General features: G+C 42.9%; 1 long non-coding RNA gene across 1 annotated transcript in view; it reads left to right on the top strand.

Moving 5' to 3' along the window:
- The first annotated feature begins 2,066 nt into the window (after positions 1-2,066).
- Positions 2,067-25,379, top strand: part of LOC125704784 (uncharacterized) — a 35,992-nt gene continuing 12,679 nt past the window's right edge. Inside the window, exons 1-2 of the long non-coding RNA XR_007381243.1 lie at positions 2,067-2,172; positions 2,969-3,028. This is a non-coding gene — a long non-coding RNA (uncharacterized LOC125704784). The remainder of the gene's footprint in view (positions 2,173-2,968; positions 3,029-25,379) is intronic.

The raw sequence follows: 25,379 nt of genomic DNA, 5'->3' as shown, positions 1-25,379 counted from the left end.
CCTGAAATGCACTCCCTGCTCATATGTTCCCTGCATCTGTATCCTATGATCACTGGACGATTATACCCTATTCCAAAGAGAAAGCAAAATCGATTTCTCAGATTTTTCTAATTGTTGAGTACCTATGTGTAATAAAGGTGCAGACTTATTTTTGCAGATTTTTCATGCTTAGATGATTTTTCGATTATTTGTGCTTGAAATGTGAAATGAAAAAGATGTGCAATTAGCTGTCTGGAATACAAACCCCTGACAAATATCAGTGGTGACTGACCTGTTTTCTGTGCCATTTTTTTCAAAGTTTCTATTAAGTAAATTTGAGCAGAAAATGTCATATTGCTTAAAGGTCCCCATTTAAGGCAGCCTAAACTATGTCAAAACAGATTAAAACATCATGAAAAGAGTGATTACGATGACAGACCAGATGATCTAGTTGTCATGGAAATCAGTGTCAAACAATGCTCAGTCTATGCTCGGTCAGTATGGCTAATCGCATTTCGCACACAACATAACATTTTACCTTGTGTCGCTTTGGGCACAAGCAGAACTACAGTATGAACCCGGTGTAAGTTTTGTACTCTGTGTTGCTCTGCCAAACAGTTTTTCATGCTGCCTTTTAGGCCTATGAAGTTGCTGTTGTGGATTAACCTTTGTATTGCATTGCATTATTGGAAGAATGTTATGGAGTTGGATGCATACAATGTTCTAAACGTTTCATAATAGCGATATGAATTCTGTTGTAATCCAGGTACCTGTATCGAGAGAAATGAGCCGGTGATTTCGAATTTTTCATTTGGAATGTTTAGTGCCTTCATACAAAATTGTTGACTGTTGGCTTCAAGCATTAGGGACCTTTTCCATTAAAGTCTGCTGTGGGAAATAAATCTGCAATCATGAGAAGCTGTAATTATAAAGGAAAGTCTCCCTCTGAATGGTGTTTGTCATCCGTCTGCCAAATAGCTCCAAAGCAGAATGGTACTCAGACTGGACAACACACATACTGTAGCTACCTGTCACCTGTTTTACTGACACATCTAATTTGCCGCAGTACGTTCAGTACAATGTTAATAAACCAAGAACAAAACTCTATGACCAGTGCAAAATGTAAATGCGCCATGACATTGTGAGTTCCTTTATTTATGCATCATGGTCTTATACAAAATTAACCCAATGACATAGTGACGCTAACAATAAAAGCATGTATGCAAAATGAAATGTTAATTTATACTTTTAATTAACTGTTTGTCTACATCTTGCCAAAGTCAATATCACTACACATAGCCTTGTTTGCATGATGGCACATTAAAACTGGTTTTAACCACTCAATGGGTAGCACTGTAGCCTCACACCCACTGGGTTGGGGGGTGTGAATCTAGCCTCAGCACTGTATATGTGTAGCTAGCTTGTTCTTCCTGGAATTCATTGGGGATTTCCAGTTTCTTCACGCAGTTCAAAGACATGCAGTTAGGCTAATTGGTATTTCTACTGTAAATTGCTTAATGGACTGATATATTCAATACAATGTATTTTATATAGCACCTTTCACCAGAGAGTCACCCCAAGGTACTTGTGTTGTGATAAATTCCCACATGGGCGTCGTTACGTCCAATCACTTGGGGCTATAGCCCCTAGTATTTTAAGCCTAGTCCCGAATATTTTAGCCCCGATGCCAATCTTCCTTCAAAAACAAAAAAAAGTCAAGCCCCAGGTAAACTTGACTTAGCCTCTGATCTTTTCAATAGCTAGAAACCCCCCTGCGTTGGCATTGTATATATGACACATATATGCTTCATTCATGGCCAAGGATTAGGGTAACCTGCTCATAAGGATGGCAGTCATAGATTTTCCAGCTTTAGGCTGGTAGTATTACCTCTGTATGATTTTAGATAAGGAAAATAAAGGTTTAGTCACGTACTAATAAAATGTGGTTTTGCAGCAAGCTGTTGCTATACTGCAGGATCGCTGGTGCAGGATGGATCCATAGTTTCTCAGACCACAACAAATGTACTGTAGCATGCTGGAGTTGCTGTACTCTGTGCATCCAGAATATTCATTTCCTGTGTTTGCAGACCCATGTGACTTGAAGCCAGCCTGTGGATTCCCATGACTGCTCCAAAACAAGGAAGAGGAGAGCAGAAGACTCCAGGCATTCTGGCTAATCAAATGGCACCAGAGGTAATGGCCCATCTCCCAGCCAATCAGGAACACCGAATACAGTCGAACCTCGTTACTACGTACAAGACGGGATATCAAAAACATGTACGTTATAAGCATAGAACGTTGTAACCACTTGGTGCAAGATGGATGAAAGAACTCACGAAATATCCATGTAAATGATAAAACTTTAATAGAACAGCCCCTTAAATTGACTACAAAACAAACGAACACATTATTACTTGTTAAATAATTCGACAAAGCTCATTTGGATCCTTGAAATTTTCCTTATATTACTCACGGTTACTTAGTGCCGGCCGGCGATAAACGGCAACGAAAATACACAACGGCTGGTCAAAATGGATTTTTAAAGTAAACATTCGCATCCAAATTGCCATTTGGCCCGAAAATATTAATGAAATATCGGTCAAATTAAATCATCAAATCCTTTATTTCCATTATTATTCTGAATTCACAATTACCAGCATGACCGGTATTTCACGCTGTAAGGGTGTACGCTGTAAACAATGGCTGCTATTGGAATAATACATAGGCTAAAAACGGGAATTAGATATCTGTACGCTGAAAAGGTGAAAACGTTGTATCCGGGGTACGTAGTAACGAGGTTCGACTGTACCTGCTTCAGGTGTGCTAGGAGCTGAGAGGAAGCAAAAACATGGACTGTACAGAGTTCCCCGAGGACTGGGTTAGGAAACACCACTCCAGACCTTGTTACCTGTGTATATTTCTACTTGTCCATGCCTTGTTTCCCTGAATGTGCATGAGTGTGGTTGCTGTTCGTTCTTCCCTACTGTAGAGAACCATCCACTGGCCCAATGGTGGAATCCAATTGGACAGCCGAAGGCTTAGAATGCATGTAAGTCTTTCCGAGTGTTCCTGCAAAGTTACTTACCGTTTTAGGTAAAACTGAATTATGTCTGACTCCAATTTAATTAAAGACCTTTTGTGATGTTTTAGTCATGACATTTCTGTTATTCAGATTACTCCGCGGATCTGCTACGTAGGACTCGGTTCAGAAATTGGGAAATCACTAGAATTTAACACAATGTCAGCCTAGACGACCGTTCGGGCCCGGCGACCTATATCTAGCTGAGCCGGTCTTTGCCGTAACTCAGCGTGTGCGCGCCTCAGAGGCTGAGCCGGTCTTTGCCGTAACTCAGCGTGTGCGCGCCTCAGAGGCTGAGCCGGTCTTTGCCGTAACTCAGCGTGTGCGCGCCTCAGAGGCTGAGCCGGTCTTTGCCGTAACTCAGCGTGTGCGCGCCTCAGAGGCTGAGCCGGTCTTTGCCGTAACTCAGCGTGTGCGCGCCTCAGAGGCTGAGCCGGTCTTTGCCGTAACTCAGCGTGTGCGCGCCTCAGAGGCTGAGCCGGTCTTTGCCGTAACTCAGCGTGTGCGCGCCTCAGAGGCTGAGCCGGTCTTTGCCGTAACTCAGCGTGTGCGTGCCTCAGAGGCTGAGCGATCTTTGCCGTAACTCAGCGTGTGCGCCTCAGAGGCTGAGCCGGTCTTTGCCGAAACTCAGCGTGTGCGCGCCTCAGAGGCTGAGCGATCTTTGCCGTAACTCAGCGTGTGCGCACCTCAGAGTCTGGGCGATCTTTGCCGTAACTCAGCGTGTGCGCCTCAGAGGCTGAGCCGGTCTTTGCCGTAACTCAGCGAGTGCGCGCCTCAGAGGCTGAGCCGGTCTTTGCCGTAACTCAGCGTGTGCGCGCCTCAGAGGCTGAGCCGGTCTTTGCCGTAACTGAGCGTGTGCGCGCCTCAGAGGCTGAGCGATCTTTGCCGTAACTGAGCCTCAGAGGCTGAGCCGGTATTCCACGTAACTCAGCTTGGGCAGTCGCATCGGGTCCTAGAAGAACAGGGATGAGTCAGAGGCTGCAAGAGAGTGTTAGATGTAATGAAGTTAATATACCTGACGCAGTTTAACTCTGGCTGGGGAAATAACCCCAATCTACCGGAAACATACAGTGGTTAGCAAAGTTAGACAGCTAAGAAATGATCAAAACAAAGTTTATTCATAATTAATACAAGACATCAATTTAACCAAATATAACATTAATGTAATTCTAACATGTGGCCATAAATTCCTTAACTATACCATCAAGTCAAGACAATTCCATACCTCAGCTGAGTGGCTACAGAATCACTGCAGAAAATATCTCATTACAGATGTAGATTCACGCAGCGCTATGTGGGAGCTCCGATTGCAGAGTGTCTCCCTTTGCTACTCTGGAGCTCTTCCTTAAGTATTTCAAACCAAGTGACAGAATGTACCAAATATTGTGATTGATTATTTTAGGGACTGTTTTGATCTTGTGTGTGTGTACTGGAGAACTGCTGATCTTATCAATTCTCCGACCCTCAGCCAATCGAATCACTTTAGGAGGAATGTGGGAATTCCTTTGTTCCACCACGTAAAACATACTGCTTTAAGATAGAGAGTATTGTACTCGTCGTACTGTGACCATTCAAAGGAGACCAAACATGGGTCTATGTGTCCCTAATGTCAGTCTGGGGTAATACCTCCTGTGTTAGTGTGAGTGAGCGAGTGTAGGATGCATCTGTGTCTTGAGGCAGCCAGGCCTTGTTGCTGGAATTTGGCTGCAGGGTTCTGGCCGACCAGTGGGGGTGAGGAGTCCCTTTTGATGTAGTGATCGGTGGACCTTTGCCTTAGGACACTGGGTGGAACATTGCAGGCATGTCAGAGCTCAGACCGTTGGGGCCTGCAAGGCCTGTGGCCTTGCACCACTATATACCCTGTTCTACGTTTATGTAGCTCCTCTGCATTTTCTTTGTGTTTAATTTAAGACTTTGTTTGTTCACATATTTCTTACCTGCCTTAGACCCCATGTCAGGCACGGACAGGCCATTGGGAAGTTTGGAAATTTTGCTGGAGAACCGGCCTTGTGGGGGGCTGGTCTTTCTTCGCCCACCTAAGCATTGTATAGCCAGGAGTGCCCGATCCGGTATTCAACGTCAGTGGTGTAAAGGAGATGATTGAGAGATAACTGAATAATCCTTTATTTCATCAATGGCCAACAACTGGTTGATCGTGAAATAAAATATAAAACAAAATATACCAATGGGGAACCCTCCACCTCAGTCGGTGGCAGAATATACCAGGGGGGGCAACCTTCCTCTGGTCAGCTGAAAATTCCCAGGCTGCTTTTTTTTGATAGTCTGCCCCTGCCCCTCATGGTGTCTATGGTTTCCTGTTCCTTCAGTTTGTGTTTGAAATAGTTTTCTGTGTTTGTAAGCCACATAGTGACTTATGTCATCCATGCCTCGACGTAACAATTTGTGCCTTAGTTGCTCTGCCACCATGAGATGGTAAAGGAGTCAAACATCAATGAAGGGTGGCTCCTGGCTGATGACCTTGCAGCTGCCCCTGATGGCACCATAGGAGGTGCGACAGGCAGCAATGTACTGCAGGTAGCTATTACCTGTGCATCTACCTACAACTTTTGGAACCCCAGTTACTACTGTGAATGGGGCAGTTAGCATCCAGGAACGACTGCAGGACAGTCGGGAAAGATCGACTGATGGCAGGAAAGACTGCAACAAGGGTGGATGGGCTAGTTACCCTTTCCATAGGTCCCCACTCTGGGGCCACCCTAGATATCCGCCGAGAAGCGGAATGGAAGACGGACCAAAAAGGACAGACAACATGGAGCCGCATGGAAATGGCTAATGAACAAAGAATCCTGAGGAAATGTAGATGCGGGTGCTCCAAAGTGGCAACTTACAGGAGCCTTCTGAATATACCATTTTAAGGCTAAGTGGAGAGGGAGAGACCAAAGGCAGACTTGCACTGCACTAGCAGGTCAGACAAAGAGAAATCAGAGCCCAGTTGAGCACCACAATGCTATTGACTCCAATTTTGCAGATGGTCAGAGGGAGGTGGAGCAGCCTTGCCTCCAGTGGGTCCATAGACAGCACATGCACTACCCATAGCATGAGCGTCATGTGGAGCCACCCAGCAGCGAACCCACAACACAAGTAATAGTGGAAGAGAGACCAACTAGAAGAGCCAAAGTCAAATTGCCAAAGTCCATTGATAAAGCTACCCAGAGGGGCTTTGACCACAATCTGCACGTGATCCTTGAAAGGTTACTATGAGGCAGCACAACCAACAAATGAAACTTCTTTGGTAGCATCGCTTTTGGGGAGGGCAAGGAGAGGTTCAGGGAAATTGTCAAGAGGAGGAAGATCCCCAGGGAGATTGGACGGCATGAGCATTAGATTCTCAACCTTGTGAGGGACAGGAGGCTCCTCAGGTGGTCCTGGAAAAAGGCCAGATGCCAATGAAAAGGGGGGTCTGGGACACTCTGGGACTAGTTCAGAAGCAGGCTTTCCACCCTGGGAAGGCCTGAGTGTATCCGGAAGCAGATCCAATTATGCCTGAAGGCTTTTATTTACTCCCTGGCTGTAGATGTGAGTAGATGCGTGCGTGTGTGCATGGACTATCTGCTCCTCCTACTGTTCACCACACTTAAATGTTATTAATGCCCCTCCATCCCTAGACTTTATCCCGAGGGCACATAACAGTCGGCAGGATACAGTCAGGGAGAATGGGTCTTGAGTGGGGGGCTACCCCGAAGATGTGGTCCAAATCCACAAAGAAGGAGAGGAAGGAGCTAGTGATCAGCGAGGTGGTCAGGACAGAGGAGGAGCAGTATAAGATCAGAGCTCTCAGCCATTGTCAGCAAGGAGGCTGGACGACCTGGGAATGAGTGATTGATAAGACTGTAAGCTGGGCTGACATTGTTACTGGTCCAAATCTCAAAAAGGCCCTGAGAGATTTGGCTGAGAAGGCAGAGCAGGGGATCTATGGCTTTGGCTAAGAAGAAAAGACTAGGTATGGAGACTGGGGTCAACTGCAGGGGACGGCAGGGTGATGTCGTTGCCATTGATCCACCACCATGAGATGTTCTGAGATTAAAAGAGTGAAACATCAATGAATGGTGGCTCCCAGCTGATGACCCCCCAGCTACCCCTCGGGCAATGGTGACCTAATGGTTAAGGAAGTGCACTTGTAATTGAAAGATCCTTGACCAGCAAGGTACCACCCCCGCTTGCTGAATTAGCTGCCCCCTGCTATGTCACAATGTCAAATATGGGTTAAACATATTTTCCTTTGGATGCTTTTTGCACAGTATTATATCTAAGACATGTAGGTTTTAATGGTAAGAGAGCCTTCCCTTTTCTTGGGCAATGAACAACAAAACATTATTATTTACAGGGTGTTTTAGAAACACATTATTGTAAAGAGGACCACGCAGGGAATTCTGGGAATTCTATGCTAGAAAAATGTGATTTTACTAAGCTAGTCTGGTGGTAAGTGGATCTAGGTGAGGTGTCCGATTGGGTAGTACATGGTATGTGCTCCTCTCTGTTTCTGACACAGTTCTGGACAAATATCCAGGTACATTTGTGCATGATCCTGCTCTGAGACAAACTGCTTTAAATTCACAAACTCTAATTTTTCACAACAAAAATAAAATAAATAAAACTTCAGCAGCTCTACAGCTGTGCATATGCAGTCTGTGCAGTTACTGGCCATAGGCCTGTGCATATGCAGTCTGTGCAGTTACTGGCCAACGGTCTGTGCATATGCAGTCTGTGCAGATACTGGCCAACGGTCTGTGCATATGCAGTCTGTGCAGTTACTGGCCATAGGCCTGTGCATATGCAGTCTGTGCAGATACTGGCCACAGGCCTGTGCATATGCAGTCTGTGCAGATACTGGCTATAGGCCTGTGCATATGCATTCTGTGCAGTTACTGGCCAAAGGTCTGTGCATATGCAGTCTGTGCAGTTACTGGCCAAAGGTCTGTGCATATGCAGTCTGTGCAGTTACTGGCCAAAGGCCTGTGCATATGCAGTCTGTGCAGATACTGGCCATAGGCCTGTGCATATGCAGTCTGTGCAGTTACTGGCCAAAGGTCTGTGCATATGCAGTCTGTGCAGTTACTGGCCAAAGGTCTGTGCATATGCAGTCTGTGCAGTTACTGGTCAAAGGTCTGTGAATATGCAGTCTGTGCAGTTACTGGCCAAAGGTCTGTGCATATGCAGTCTGTGTAGTTACTGGCCAAAGGTCTGTGCATATGCAGTCTGTGCAGTTACTGGCCAAAGGTCTGTGCATATGCAGTCTGTGCAGTTACTGGCCAAAGGTCTGTGCATATGCAGTCTGTGCAGTTACTGGTCAAAGGTCTGTGAATATGCAGTCTGTGCAGTTACTGGCCAAAGGTCTGTGCATATGCAGTCTGTGTAGTTACTGGCCAAAGGTCTGTGCATATGCAGTCTGTGCAGTTACTGGCCAAAGGTCTGTGCATATGCAGTCTGTGCAGTTACTGGCCAAAGGTCTGTGCATATGCAGTCTGTGCAGTTACTGGCCAAAGGTCTATGAATATGTAGTCTGTGCAGTTACTGGCCAAAGGTCTATGAATATGTAGTCTGTGCAGTTACTGGCCAAAGGTCTGTGCATATGCAGTCTGTGCAGATACTGGGCTAAGGTCTGTAAATATGCAGTCTGTGCAGTTACTGGCCAAGTGTCTGTGCATATGCAGTCTGTGCAGATACTGGGCTAAGGTCTGTAAATATGCAGTCTGTGCAGTTACTGGCCAAAGGTCTGTGCATATATACACACATATTACCCGAACCCCCGAATCTTTGCTGAACCGTGTTCTTTTGAATACTGTCAGTGGAAAGTCTAACGCTGTATCTGGGGAGACGTGCAGTGCGTGTCGAAAGGGATACTATTTGTTTCAGTTTTCAAGTGGCTAATTTTGAAAACTTGGTATAAGCATAATCAGATGACGCATAAGTTCCTATCAAGCTTGTGGTTAGATATACTTTACTGATCAGGGTTTTTTAAGTACTTTGTCTACTATCTATAATTAATAAGGGGTTGTTCTGATTACTTATATGCTTTTATTTTGACTACACTAATTTTTTCTGTTGCATAGAATTTGCTTTCCAGGGAAGAGAAGCCAAAGAAGGACGTTACAAGAAAATGTTTAGGTTGTATGAATATCAGACGTCCTGCCAATTCAGGTCTGGGACTCCAGTTTAACTGTGATTCAACGCAGAGGCTGCAAAGACAGTGTAAGCTGACTCAAGTCACCTTGGGGACTGACACTGTTTCTCTGTTTATCTGATGGATCCAACTCAAAGGCTGAGCTTGTTTGATCAGTCCAGTTCAGGGACTAGCAATTTGTCTGACTGAGTCAACTGCCCAAGTTTATCACTATGTAATATAATGTAGCCTCTCACCTCTAGTATAATCTACTGAAGTGATTCCTCCGAAAGGGAGAATCATTAGAGTGTAAAAATGCTGTTTTACTGAAACTCTAGTGCAGGGGTTTCCAACTCCGGTCCTGGAGGGCTACCGTCCAGTAGGTTTTATATCCTACCTGGCTTCTGATGAGCCACACCTGTTCTCAGGTAAATATCAGGAACAGGTGTGGCTCATCAGAAGCCAAGTGGAACAGAAAACCTACTGGCCCTCCTGGACCGGAGTTGGAGACCCCTGCTCTATTGTGCACTAATCCTGACACTCTAGTGTGACACTACTCCCTTGGTATTTGGTAGTGTTAGCAATTTCAGACAACCAAAAAGTAATAAAAATATAATTTATTCACTCAGCAGTAAAATATAGGCCAATCACAATTCAAACCTATTGAGAGAGATTAAGAGATTAAATCTAACATTTAGATGTTGGTCTAACATTATTGCTGATGCCGAAAATGTTCTGCCGAGGTTCGAAATAATCCAAAAAGTGTTGGGGCTGGACCTTCCTGGAAAAATTCATCCTGTAGTGGTCTCCCCCCCACTGGAACTACTGTAAGCCCCCCTTTAACCCTCTAAGCTAATGAACACTAGATGGGAATCCCGAGTTTGCCAAAGCCACAGTTTTGAGGCTATGCTCCCTTACAGGCGATTGCAGGGCTAGTAAGCCCACCCTGAATACCTTTTCCATGGTATTTAACATAATGTAACATAACAGGACATAAATTTAAGAACTTTACTACATAAATGAGGCTATATACAATACTCTCAATATATACGATACATGCAGTAATGTATATATAATAGTTTCTAGTCAGTTATTTCCCACACCAAAGTTTAAATTGAAAGAACAAATCAGTAGATATACACTAGCTGCACGTCCCACTCAAGAAAAGCCAGGCTGGCAAATAATTGAATGAAATGAAAAAATCGTAACAGGCCTGATCTGCCACTCATGTACGACGAGGCCAAAAATGCAACAGCCATTTCACCCCAAAGAGCCAGAGGAAATAAAATATAAGCCTTGCAGTTAACTCCCTCCTCTTTCCCTCATCCTGAATGCTGGGCAAATGACTGGTCAGACACACGATGCTTCACCACAGTCAATAGATTAGGTTTCCTTTCTAACAGCAGATGTGCTCTACTTAGACTTGCTAGTAAAGTTGACTTTCGAAGTTTTCGAATCTGATGTTCTGTCTTCTTTCTTCTCCCACATCTCCCTCCCATGTATCTTCTCCCATGTCACCTCTTGCATCTCTTACTTCGTCTCTTACGTGGGCTTCAACCAATCACACCCCTTTTCACACTTCACGGGATTTCCCCCATTGGTGAAATATAGCGTTACTGGTGAAACGATCGATTACATAACATTACACAAAGAACAACAGGAACATAAACTGTAAATTATGCCAATCAATTTAACCATACACACCAAAATAATAGACACAGACAGTGCCAGGTTGCACTAGTACTGCTTAACTCTTCAACAGAAGTTTTCTGATCTTAGTTCTTATTTTTTTCCAGAAATATTTAAAGGAATATTGGCAGAATCTGAAGATCAAGTAGAAGTTCAAAGAACTAGGCCTATCGATGTTTTCTGTTCTCTTTGGTTTATACTAATTTAACAGTCTCCCCTTTGGGCTGTATGGGGTACCAGTCACTTTTCAGCAAATGACTGCATTCTTTGTTGCCTTGATGCGTTTGTGAGTTAATTATAATATTATTACTTATTCAGGCCTTGTTTCAGCAGAAGTTGCAAACCTCAGATAGATAAAAGAGGAACAATAACAGCTTGCATGAGTGTCCATCCTGGGAGCGAGAGTCAGAGGATCAGAAGTGTTTGCCTTTTTTCCTGTAATGCTTTCCCTCCATGTTAACGTATTTCTTTCCTTCATCCCTTCATAAGCCAGAAAAGGGAAGTGAACCCATCTATGACCTGATTTCTTCAGTTTTTTTTAATCGATTCTAAAACATAAACTTTTTCTTTGCTCAGTCTTGGCAGATTGGTTGCCTGATCTGACTTTCTAATTGCATTTGCAGTAGTGAATTAGGTAGGTTGAACTTGACCTTGGAATAGTTCTCTAGTTCACTTGCTAGCATAGTGTCCTGGTTTCCGTTTCCTGATCGCCTTACCCTGATTTGTTCTACGATCTCATCCTTACTTTCTCCTGTGCAACTCGGTGCTCGAGTTCAACCAGGCTGTCTGATCTGTGCCTGTCAGCACTGAGAACTGCGACCGATCTGTCAAAGGGGAAACGTCTGAGAGGCAGAACAGCTGGCATGGTGTATGTATTCAGCTCATGGTGTATTGAACTGCTGTCATCAGTGTTCTTTCTCCTAGGTCTCAAACATCAAAAACTGTACTGGAGTAGCCAAGAGTCTTTGATTGGATGAGTCAAAGAACTGCCCTGAATACTAGTTTCTTTCTGTGGAGTAAATTCTGTGCATGAATAATCTTAACTAGTAACTAGTTTTAAGCAATATGAAAACAACGGCAAAACATGTATGTGCATTTCTATTTAGTTAACACACGGGTACAATTACAATATATGCTTACAATTTATTTTTAAATTATTCACGTTCAAAGAAGATATTGGGAATGGAAACTGAATTTCTCTCAGATGTGCATTTTTTTTTCTATGCTCTACCATTAACAAAAAAATACGAAATGAATAGAAGTTCGGAGAGATATGATGTGATTTGGGTAGTATATGGTAGGTGCTCTGTGATATGTTTCACCTTCCCAGTGCAAGATGTCCCCTGTTCATTCTTCTGTCATTTCCACCCCCCTGCAACTCCCACCTCTTATCTAATGACATGGTGGATTTCCAACCTAACGCAACATGATGACACAGAGAAACCAGGCAACACACATGCACACACATGTATGTTAATCAGTTTGAAAGGGACTGATAAATTACAGCTACAATTACATCTCAATGCGTCGACACAGAAAAAGTGTTGAATTGATCATCTTCTCTTTAAGAAGATTTTCTCTATAATGCCGTTATTCATTTTAAGACTGAATCAATTGGGCGTCATAAAAACCGGTACAGCCCCACAATCCAATGTTTGTTTTTTTTTTTTTTTTAAAAAAGATTTTTTATTTCTATTGGGCCCGTCAATAAAAAGAAAGAGAAATGTAGAATTCAGTGGTTCATCTTTCCTTTCTGCTGTGAATGAACTTGTTGGGATATCGTTTTTGTTTCCCCTGGAAACCCCTGAAGTGTTTTCCCACTTTTCTCTTATTTACTGTAGGCATTATGGTCATATAATTCAGAATATTACGCATATCGGTAAAAATCAATATATGCATACATAGCTGAGCCTGTATCTTTATTCTAAATTTATTCTCAAGTATTTTTGATTAATAGACAAAAGCTACACTATGTGGTCATTTAGTTACCATTTACATATTTACATATCAGGTAGTTTTTTTTTTTGTACGAATTTGTATTTTATTTGAATGTGTAGCTTTATATTACTGGTTTGCTGTACATTTCATTGCAATACAAAGCGCATGTATAGTTTCCTTTGCTGTCAGAGTTTTCATAATTATTGTGTTCCCTAAACGGCAGCTACTGACGACCCACGAATTAAATCAAATTAATCAGCCTTTTCAGAAGCTTGTGGTTTCTCCTCACAGTGTTGTGTCTGGCTAACAGTTGGATCGAGGAAGGTATGCATCTCCAATTAACTTTTAGTAAGGTTGCTACTTTCAATCATAAGAAATAAGGGAGGTGTATAAAACAACATAAAATTCTGATTGAGCTCATCTTCTGAATGGTTAAATGTGGTTAATCTCTCTCCTTTTCAACATAAACTCACTGGTCACTTTATTAGCTGCACCTTGCTAATAGCAGCAGGACTGTTGCCAGGGTTTGAAAAAGAGTGGGGGTCTCGTCAATCAATCATTAACATTTATATCAATGAATTAATAGTTAATGTTACAGCTAGTTATGTGGAGTAATATGAACGTGCCTTACTGAATGAATTTCGCTCTACGTCATAAGGACATTTGGGTATGGAGCATGTAATATAAAGCTATTTGTAACCATATATAAACAAAAAAATGAAAGAGAAATGCTTGAAAACACAAAGACATGGAATAATCTGCAGAATGAGCTAAAGTTAGACAAATTTTTCTCCATTGATGAATTTAAATACATCATAAATATGTAGTTTTTCTTGAGAGACCATTGTGTTTAAATTGCTGTCTAAAGTGTGGATTTTTTATATAACATTGTATATGTCGTTAGTTTGTACGCCTGCCATCCTGTCCAGGTCTCTCTTGTAAAAAAGATTTTATGGATGCCGTATGTACATGCTGCATTATATTGTGTATTACAGTGTTGTATATAGAGTTGTATATTATTGTACAGTTGTGATATGTACAGCCTTTATGTGCAGTACACTGTTGTACAGGTGTTTTCCATACAGTTTGCATTTGTTTAATGTACTGCACTGTGGATAGGAACTCGTGACCCAAGACTTTCACTCACTAGTTCACCTATTCTAATGATGTGACAATATAAGTGATTTGATATGATTTAATCTCAATGGAACTTCCTGGTAAAATAAAGGTTACATTTTTTTTTTAACACGCCATTACAAGATGACATCAAATAAATTTGTTTCGATATCCAAACTGATACTGTTCCCTTCATAAGCTGTTTATTATTAGTTTTTATTAATGACATTATGTGAAACGTTAGTTAGCCTAATGTAGCGTATTTGGAGTAATATGAAAGAAACCCAGCCTTTAACTCGGCCAGAGAAGCCTGGCTTGCACTTGTATTTCACATGTTTTGTACAATTACATATAGTGGGGTGCAGTTTTGGAACATATTTTACAGATAATGATTATTATTTTGTTTTACCGAATGATATACTGCCTGTGCCCCCTCCCTCACAGTGCTGCAAGGTCACATGCACACAACGTGAATTTGAGCCGCTGTCAGTGAAGTGCGCGTGTGCGGTTCAGCAGTTGCGAATCCTCTATCATGTTGATACTGAATGCTCTCTCTCTCTCTCTCTCTCTCTCTCTCTCTCTCTCTCTCTCTCTCACACACACACACACACACACACACACACACACACACACAGCAGACACTATTAATAACACATTCAAACCGAATTAAGAATGCACCTGTCCCGGAAACATTTTCAACTGCTGATTTTTTATTCAAGTGAATATTTAGCTTCAATTTTTATTTTTATCTCTCAAAAAATTGCTGAGGTCCGAACTCCAGTGAGCTCATAGCTGGCTATGATCCTTTTTGTCTTTGAACTTCATGGCATAGATTCAACAAGGTGCTTAAAACAGTCCTCAGAGACTCTGGCCCATGTTGACATGTTAGCGTCATGCAATTCCTGCAGATATGTTGGCCGAACCGTCATAATGTGAATCACCCATTCCACCACATGTGATAGATGCTGTATTAGATTGTGATCTGGTTACTGTGGAGGCTATTTGACTACAGTGAACTCATTGTCATGTTCAGCAAACCAGCCTGAGATATGAAGTTTGTGGCATAGCACATTATCCTGCTGAGTAGCTATTGGAAGCTGGGTACACTGTGGTCATAAAAGGATGGACATGTTAGTAATTATAACAGTTCAGTAGAAAAACTTGTAAAGTAGATAAAGACTCTTCATAAGAAGAGAGTTATGGATCCTGAACAGAGTCATACCCTGATGGGAGTCGATGCACTAGAGGAACCAAGATAGTTTAAAAACTGTGGCAATGAATAAGTCATTATACTGAACAACCTCTTAAGAAAAACTAGTGCTGGCATGTAGCCTTGACACCTTACAAGTGTGGTGGAGGAAGGAGTGGTGCCCAAATCATGCTCCAGAACTGGACTCACAAACACCTTCACTTACTGGCTGAGCCCCCTGAGATGCACAGCTGAACACATCAGCTGAACACCTCAGACTCTCTTTTGTGCCATTCACTTGTTCAGTGGTTCCTGTCTCTGTGTCTCCACCGGCTTGGAGAATGCTAACTCAGTCCTCCCGTCCTACTGTCCCTCATGCACAAAGTTAATGCAGCTTCAGTATTTGTCACTTGTACAGCCTGATCTGTACTATACAGTTTCATGCTTCTTTCTTCCTTTGGGTGTCTAATGTTCTGACTCTTGTAATGCTCCTGGACACCCCAGCCCCCCCCGGGAACTGCAGGAAGAAACCAGAGTACCTGTAGTAACTCCACTGGATACAAGGAGAACACACAGGTTCCACCCACATAGAGCAGAAGCTCCCAAACCTGGAGGTGGTTGTTCTACCCACTGAGTCACTCTGAGGCATGCATGCATTGTTTATATGTGTGTGAGAGTCATTCTTATGAATGTTTTATAATTATATATGTCTATGTGTGTGATTAATATTTTTGCCATTTTCCTTGTATTCTCAAAGAACTGAGATGCCAGGCAAGGTACTAAAAACATTATGAGCAACTATTACTATTGATTACTATTGTACAATCACACATAATATAATATATTTTAAATCCGAAGCTCTCTGTACACACTTTTTGTAAAGAGGTAAACAGAAGAAGCTGAGAGACAGACAGGCAATGCCTGAGCCGTGCTCTTTAGCTATTCTGTTTACAGTTGGAGTCTTATCATGTGAATAACATCAAAGACAAATATTCTCCTGTGCAGCACATGGAATGCATGCTACAATGCATCTCCTCATTAATGTAATAAACGACTATGCCTATCATGTATATACTATTATTGATATTAAAGCAAGACATTAAAAAGAAACTCCCATGTTTTCCTGTTGGTTACTTCCTGTATGTAAGTGGTTCCCTTGACTAGCAATTATTATTTTTGAGTTAACTGTAGAAACACAAAGCAAACCCAGAGGAAATCAAAAGATTTTAGATGATGTTAACAGTGATTTGGAGGGGAGTGTTTTAAGCGCAGCCAAAAATCCATTTTCATAATTCACTCACCACTCATAGATCCAGGATTGACTAGTCACATCTACCTCCAGCTTTCCTCGTTTACGGTGTTTTATGGGGTGGGGGGCATTTTCAGATAAATGCTGTAGAACCATTCATGGTTGCTCCACTCCACTTCTTTCCTTTAAGAAAAGAAAATCTCTGAATCTTTTGACGATGTCTCTCTTCATCTCCACTGTGTGAAAATGAGGATGTCGTCAGATGAAATCATTGTAAGATCAATTTTCACCTGTTTTGTATTGATCAGTCTAAAATCTCAGTCATTTCTTATGTGAATCACTGCGATTGTGTTTCTGAATATCTCTATTACTCATTATTTCTCCAGTAGCCATTTTAAAGGGGAGATGTCAGAAAAAGACACCTTTGATGAGTGAACATTTTCATATCTATCCTTCAAACAATTCGAGTTGAGATGCTAAAGGTGTGTAGTGCCCTCTCAATGGTGGTGCCCGTTCTCCTCGCACTATGGTGTGTAGTGCCCTCTCAATGGTGGTGCCCTTTCTCCTCTCACTATGGTGTGTAGTGCCCTCTCAATGGTGGTGCTCGTTCTCCTCTCACTATGGTGTATAGTGCCCTCTCAATGGTGGTGCCCGTTCTCCTCTCACTATGGTGTGTAGTGCCCTCTCAATGGTGGTGCCCGTTCTCCTCTCACTATGGTGTGTAGTGCCCTCTCAATGGTGGTGCCCGTTCTCCTCTCACTATGGTGCGTAGTGCCCTCTCAATGGTGGTGCCCGTTCTCCTCTCACTATGGTGCGTAGTGCCCTCTCAATGGTGGTGCCCGTTCTCCTCTCACTATGGTGCGCAGTGCCCTCTCAATGGTGGTGCCCGTTTTCCTCTCACTATGGTGCGTAGTGCCCTCTCAATGGTGGTGCCCGTTTTCCTCTCACTATGGTGCGTAGTGCCCTCTCAATGGTGGTGCCCGTTTTCCTCTCACTATGGTGCGTAGTGCCCTCTCAATGGTGGTGCCCGTTCTCCTCTCACTATGGTGCGTAGTGCCCTCTCAATGGTGGTGCCCGTTCTCCTCTCACTATGGTGCGCAGTGCCCTCTCAATGGTGGTGCCCGTTCTCCTCTCACTATGGTGCGTAGTGCCCTCTCAATGGTGGTGCCCGTTCTCCTCTCACTATGGTGCGTAGTGCCCTCTCAATGGTGGTGCCCGTTCTCCTCTCACTATGGTGCGCAGTGCCCTCTCAATGGTGGTGCCCGTTCTCCTCTCACTATGGTGCGTAGTGCCCTCTCAATGGTGGTGCCCGTTCTCCTTTCACTATGGTGCGTAGTGCCCTCTCAATGGTGGTGCCCGTTCTCCTCTCACTATGGTGCGTAGTGCCCTCTCAATGGCGGTGCCCGTTCTCCTCTCACTATGGTGCGCAGTGCCCTCTCAATGGCGGTGCCCGTTCTCCTCGCACTATGGTGCGCAGTGCCCTCTCAATGGCGGTGCCCGTTCTCCTCTCACTATGGTGTGTAGTGCCCTCTCAATGGCGGTGCCCGTTCTCCTCTCACTATGGTGCGTAGTGCCCTCTCAATGGTGGTGCCCGTTCTCCTCTCACTATGGTGCGTAGTGCCCTCTCAATGGTGGTGCCCGTTCTCCTCGCACTATGGTGTGCAGTGCCCTCTCAATGGTGGTGCCCGTTCTCCTCTCACTATGGTGCGTAGTGCCCTCTCAATGGTGGTGCCCGTTCTCCTCTCACTATGGTGCGTAGTGCCCTCTCAATGGTGGTGCCCGTTCTCCTCTCACTATGGTGCGTAGTGCCCTCTCAATGGTGGTGCCCGTTCTCCTCGCACTATGGTGTGCAGTGCCCTCTCAATGGCGGTGCCCGTTCTCCTCTCACTATGGTGCGTAGTGCCCTCTCAATGGTGGTGCCCGTTCTCCTCTCACTATGGTGCGTAGTGCCCTCTCAATGGTGGTGCCCGTTCTCCTCTCACTATGGTGCGTAGTGCCCTCTCAATGGTGGTGCCCGTTCTCCTCTCACTATGGTGCGTAGTGCCCTCTCAATGGTGGTGCCCGTTCTCCTCTCACTATGGTGCGTAGTGCCCTCTCAATGGTGGTGCCCGTTTTCCTCTCACTATGGTGCGCAGTGCCCTCTCAATGGTGGTGCCCGTTTTCCTCTCACTATGGTGCGTAGTGCCCTCTCAATGGTGGTGCCCGTTCTCCTCTCACTATGGTGCGTAGTGCCCTCTCAATGGTGGTGCCCGTTCTCCTCTCACTATGGTGCGTAGTGCCCTCTCAATGGTGGTGCCCGTTTTCCTCTCACTATGGTGCGCAGTGCCCTCTCAATGGTGGTGCCCGTTTTCCTCTCACTATGGTGCGTAGTGCCCTCTCAATGGTGGTGCCCGTTCTCCTCTCACTATGGTGCGTAGTGCCCTCTCAATGGCGGTGCCCGTTCTCCTCTCACTAAAATAGGAGACAGGGTACTGCTACCCCTTCCTTCCAGTATACCACACTCTTTTGCACTCTCAGTATAATTTTATACAGAGGCATTTCTAGGAGAACATTTTAATAGGGTGACATGGGGGGGGGAGAAAGAACCAGCAAGGAAATCAGGAAACTGAAGGAGAAATATATGCAGTGGTGAAATGAAGATTTTTTGATGTTTTGTATTGATTGTTTTTTTCATAGATAGAACTGAACAATTTTTATATACTTAAAAAATCTCAGGCATAAATTATTCATTCAGCAGTATTTATTTGTGGCAACCATTGCAGTACATCTTCTTCACTTAATGTTCTCAACTTCAAATGTAGACGTTTTTTATTCGGTTAGATCGCTAAAATAATATTATCAAACCTCACATTTCGATGTTCACCACTTTATTAGTAGCTTTTTTTTGGAAGAAGCAATTATGCCTTTAATCTTTAAAACAAAGTCACAGCTCTTTACTAGACTGCAGAAATTAGCAAATTGGTTACATATTCAACATGACTCTCTTGGGAGCTCAACTTTAGAAGCCATTATACGTGTGAGAGTCGACTTTACCCACATAATTTTGCAACCGAGAAAAAGGACAGCATCCCAATTCACAAATTTAGAACTTTATAATTGAATTTGTACATGCAACGAACATAGATGTGCTCTGTATTTGCAGTCCAAATGATTGAATGAATGAATAGGTCCTGCATATTAGTGTCTCATTCATTTTGTATGTGTCGCCTGGTATTTACTGGATTCTCAACCAGGGTGTTCCCTGCACTTTGTGGTCCCGGCTTTGACCTTTAATGTTTATTGAAAATGGACAAACACAAGAATTTCTATACACCCGTGAAACACATCTCAACACCACTAATTGTAAAGCGACTGGAAACACAACCATCCACTCGTTAACAGGCCAATTATCACCTCTGCTGGCATTCAGTCTCGCTGCATTCTCAGACTATTAGGCTTCCTCATGCTCAGCCGAAATTGAAACTGCAGAAGGCCTGGGACAATGGGAAGGACCTGCAGTGTGATCTGCACAAGAATCACAGCTTCTAAATGGATAGCTGACATGACTTCTGCCCCCTTTCAAAAGAGAACAGCTGCAGGGGCAGTGCAGTGTCCTGCACTGCTGCTGAAGGGTTACTCCTATGTGCTTAGCTCCACTGAATGTATGTCTAAGCATAAAGTAGTGATCTGTGAAAAAGTAATGGCAACTTATTCAAAAGATGCATTTTTTGCATTAAACTTTTTTTTTGCATCAAATTTTTTTCATGAGGTGTAATGGTCGATAATTTTTCAGACCCTGAAATTGCATTAAAATGTATCTTTTCTTTCTTTTGTTTATTGTCTACGCAAAATACTTTTTCATTAGTGCATTTATATATATATAGTGCTCAAACATTGTTCTGGAGGCTTTGGTCCATGTTTACCTGGTAGCACCATGCTTTGCTGGCTGTACCTTCATGATGTAAATGTCCTGTTCCATCACATCCCATAGGTCCTCTATTGATTGAGATCTGGTGACAGTGGAGGTCATTTGAGTACAGTGAACTCATTGTCAAATTCAAGAAACCAGTCTGGGATGATATGTGACATGACACATTATCTTGATGGAATTTCCCATTATAAGCTGGGTAGACTGTGGTCACAAGGGATGGACATGGTCAGCAACAACACTTCAGGTAGGCTGTGGCATTTAATCGGTGCTCGACTGGCACTACTGGGCCCAAACTGTGCAAATAAAATATCCCCCTCACCATTACAAGATCAGCAGCATGAATTGTTGATGCAAGGCAGGATAGATCCATGCTTTCATGTTGTTTATACCAAATATTGACCGTACCATCAGAATATCGCAATAGAAATCGATACTCATTTGGCAACTTTTTTCCAGTCTTCCATGGTCTAGTCTTGGTAAGCCTGTGCTCACTGTAGCTGCACTTCCCTGTGACAGAAAGGACACCTGGTGTGGTCTCCTGCTGCTGTAGTCCATGCACTTCAAGGATCAACGTGTTGTGCATTCAGAAATGCTCTTCTGCATACCTTGGTTGTAATGAGTGGTTATTTGAGTTACTGTTACCTTTATATCAGCTTGAACCAGTCAGGCCATTCTTCCCTGACCTCTTCCTTGGCATGGGCATAAACTCTCACAGACACACTGCAAATTCTTGTGGAAAACCTTCCCAGAAGACTGGCAGCTGTTATTGCTGCAATGGGGGGACCAACTCCATATTGATGCCTATGGATTTACAATGTGATGTCATAAAAGTTCCTGTATGTGTAATGGTCAGGTGTCCCAATACTTTTGTCCATCTAGTGGATGTGCTTCAACAAGCAGTTGTAGGGCAGTTAAAGCAGAATGGTAGTTTTAAAAGATTTTCAAATCGTTTTAAAGATCCATGGATGTTGAGTATTTGAGTCTTCCAGTCTTCACTTCCAGCTAACAGAAAGTATGGAACGTTCTGGAGAAGGTCCCCTAGTTAGTGCACAGCTTTGCGCAAAATTAGCATGGAATCTTGATGCCAGTTGCAACCAACACAGAAAAAAGTGGCAACAAATAGATTAAAAAGATTTCAATTGCAACAAGCTCAAAAGTACAGCTGCTACCCTCTGTAGGATCCTAAAAATAAAATCCTATTCCTTATATGGACTAATATACTGCTGACATAGTCAGACCCTTGATTGCACTCTGCAAAATAATTATGACCTCAATTGTTTTGAACAATATTAATATCACCAAGCAGTAACACGGTTATTCTTATATTTTTGTTGTATAATTCTAAACTAGTGCTGTATGATATATACCATATTACCAAAAGTATTGGGACACCTAACTTTACACATACATGAATTTTAATGGCATCCCATACTTAATACATAGGATTTAATATGGAGTTGGCCCGCCCTTTGTAGCTATGACAGATTCAGCTCTTCTGGGAAGGCTGTCCATAAGGTTTAGGAGTGTGTTTATGGGAATGTTTGACCATTCTTCCAGGATTTGTGAGGTCAGGCACTGATGTTGTGTGAGAAGGGCTGGTTCAAAGTCTGCGCTCTAATTCATCCCAACGGTGTTCTATCGGGTTGAGGTCAGGGCTCTGTGCAGGCCAGTCAAGTTCCTCCACACCAGACTCACTCATCCATGTCCTTATGGACCTTGCTTTGTGGACTGGTGCGTAGACATGTTGGAACAGGAAGGGGCCGTTCCCAAACTATTCCCACAAAGTTGGGAGCATGAAATTGTCCAAAATGGCTTTGAATGCTGCAGCATTAAGAATTCCTTTTATTGGAACTAAAGGGCCAAGCCCAACTCCTGAAAAACAAGCCCACACCACAATTCCCCCTCCACCAAACTTTACACTTCACACAATGCAGTCAGGCAAGTATCTTATGGCAACTGCCAAACCCAGACTCGTCCATCGTATTGCCTGACAGAGAAACATGATCCATCACTCCAGTGAACACGTCTCTACTGCTCTAGAGTATATTGGCGTTTCTGCACACCAAAGGTTTTTACCATTTATTTCATAAACTGAAGATTTTTTATTCTTGTTAAGCATTGGAAAGTTGAATGAACAACTATAAATGGAAATGTAAGTCAAATAAAACAAGTTTCCTTCTTAAGATGGAAAATGTATGTAACAGTGCATATCTGACACCCTATTAACTGCTTGTGTGGTGATGGCGTAGTCAAATTCTAGGCTGTCCTTTATCTTTAAATGCACTAGATATCTGTTTCAATTCCATGAAACAGAGCTTTATTTAATGCCCATTGAAGATTTTCTTGAATTTTCTCTCTTGTTATAACAGCTAGCGAAGGTTACTTTGATGAATCACAGATATGACATTTTCTTGCTAATAAAGGTTCTCAAATGGTGAACATACTGTATATTTGTTTGTTAGCAAAGAATATTGAGTGTATGTTTAGTAAATGTTAAGTGAGTAACATACAAATGTAGAAAATCTCAGTATGTGCAAAAGCTTTTGGCTGGTAGTGTACATACACAATATAAATAAAACTTGTCATTCACATTGAATGTAGATTTAAAGGCAAAAAGTAAATTCAAACTGAAATTAGGCTGCAGCTGAATTATATTCTATACAATGTACCTGCAGCTGATCAGCATCTTTAGCCATAATTCCAAAATTATTCTACAGAGCAATAAACATGCGTAGGAACAAACTCTTCACATTCTTCATGCTTTTGCTTTGTGGAGGGCAATTCATAGCATTTGCTTTTTAAAATGCCACTGAAATACTGTATATGGTACCACAATGTCTTGACTGTATGATGGCATAAAAAAATAGATATTGGCCAAGTCTAGTGTTGGTTAAGGTTGCCAGAAAAGTTTTGCTGACAAATTTTACTGCCGCTGAATAGTGGAAGGATAGATTTCTGGGACATAACACATCACTCATTGCTGTCAATTTGTGGGAGACTCCCGGAACTTCCGGGAGAGGTGGGATGTCTGAGATGGTCACTGGGGTGAGGAGCTGATGTTAAATTTTTACCTGTTTTTATTGTTTTCAAAAGTGTGCCCAGTGCCCTGAATCACTACACCTTCCCTTTGCATTGGCTGTACAATGTCAACTGTGTCAAAGGTGCCAATGTGTGCTGGATGCCTTAGAGCTGCAGTTGCTGGTTCCTCCCAGTCAATTCACACAGTAGGTTATGGAGTAGAGAACAGACAATGGTGTTGCTGGTTCAAACTGCACTAGTATGCAGACCAAGTGAAAGGCAGGCAAAATACTATTTTAAAATGCTGAAAGCCCTTTAAATGTGGATCCCAGCTTTCAAATGGCTTCTGCTATATCTGACCTTGGGGGGTGTTGGTGGATCGTGAACAGGTGTAAAAAGGTACCTTCAAAATGGACAGCACTGATCACCCACAAGCACATCACAGTAAAAGTCTTGTTTAAAGTCCTCAGATGACTGCTGTCAATATGCGCGCATTATGTGTACTGAATATGCAGAATTATGCTAGCAATAAAAATGTGTGATTCTAGTTTTGCTTTATCAGTCCTCAATCAATATCAGACATCCATCATTACCGTAACCGCTTAATCCCAACTGGGGCTGCAGGGGGGAACAGTGGGCACAGGTGGGAACCAATCCTGAGAAGCTGCCAACACACTGCAGATCACACACACTCACAGGGGCCAACTTAGAGTTGCCAGTTAACCTATCGCGCTCACTTTTGGATTTTGGGAAGAAACCGGAGCTGTTTTTTTGTGTATTTTTCCTGTATTCTTGTATGCTTATTTTTTCTGTAAACCACCTCTGCATATGATATTGTGGCATATAAATAAGCATACCTTGCCTTACTGTGGTCAATATGGTGAAAAAAAGGTGAAAAATCGTAACACTATTGCACATTACACAAAGTCACCCAGCACCCTCTCTTCCAGAATGCACCTTCAAATCCAGGAAATGGTACCCAATCACCTGGAAGTTTAAGAAGTGAGAATATAACTTCCCGTTGACCTAAAATATGATCATTTTTAGAATTGCTTTACATCCTAAAAGCCTTAACATACCATTTCCCTGTTACTTAGCATCCAAATGGGAGGGGAAAGGATGGCTGGTCATTCTCATGTTCCCCAGGGAGACACACTTTCACACAGCTCCACTCTCATAATACCATGTTTCTGCACCTTTACTATCCACTATGCCTCTGAGGACAAGCATCAGCATGTGGAGCATGGTGACATCCAAGCAGCATCATCACAGCACACGCCCACGGCAGACACCACATCAGCAACAGCATCGCATGTGGAAATCATTTCAGATGTGGAAGACAATTTATGGATGGTGCCTTAGTCAGACAGAAGTATGACCCAAATTGGAGCCAGAGATTAATTTGTGGATGGTGCCTTAGTCAGACAGAAGTATGATCCAAGATGGAGCCAGAGACTGACCATGAGGAAGGGAGTGTCATGGTGGGGGCAGCTGAGCTAGTATAGCTGAGCAGAGCGGTACACTGGAAAGCACTTCCTCATTTTTTCGGGGGTATGGAATATGCTAACGCTGGCTGAAAAAGAAGGCAATTTCAAACAGAAGGCCCTACAGGCAAAAGAAAGACAGAATCAGATATTATTTGTAGAAAAACTGAAAGCAATTAAAATGAAACAAAGAGCAGACTGAGTAAAGGAACAATATTATCAGAGAAGCTTAGAACAGTGTGCAAAGCAGCAACATTAACCCTTTTCTTTTCAAAATGTACTTCTGTTGTTCAGTTTTATGTTTACGTTAAATGCTTTTGTTGTAGTACATGAAATAAATAAAAGCATGTTAAATACAATAGCCTTGGTGTGTAATTTACGTTTTACTGCACAGCTTGTAAAGCAGATGGGTAGCAGCACCTAGCTGAACAGTTTTGTTACCACGAATCTCCGTTGACACTCAAAAGTATTTACAGACGGAATGTAGGAGCTGTCCCCGTTAGCGGGCTTACCAGAAGCTGGAGCTTACTGAACTGTCAAAAAAAGTCATGTTTTTAAGGCTAAGTTTTATTTATTACCGTGTTTTATGTTTGGTCAATTTTATTTA

This window comes from Brienomyrus brachyistius, chromosome 12, assembly GCF_023856365.1.
Source record: "Brienomyrus brachyistius isolate T26 chromosome 12, BBRACH_0.4, whole genome shotgun sequence".
In the NCBI taxonomy this organism is placed as follows: Eukaryota; Metazoa; Chordata; class Actinopteri; order Osteoglossiformes; family Mormyridae; genus Brienomyrus; species Brienomyrus brachyistius.
The sequence above is the reverse complement of the archived record's forward strand: the minus strand, read 5'-3'. Positions and strand labels throughout refer to the sequence as shown.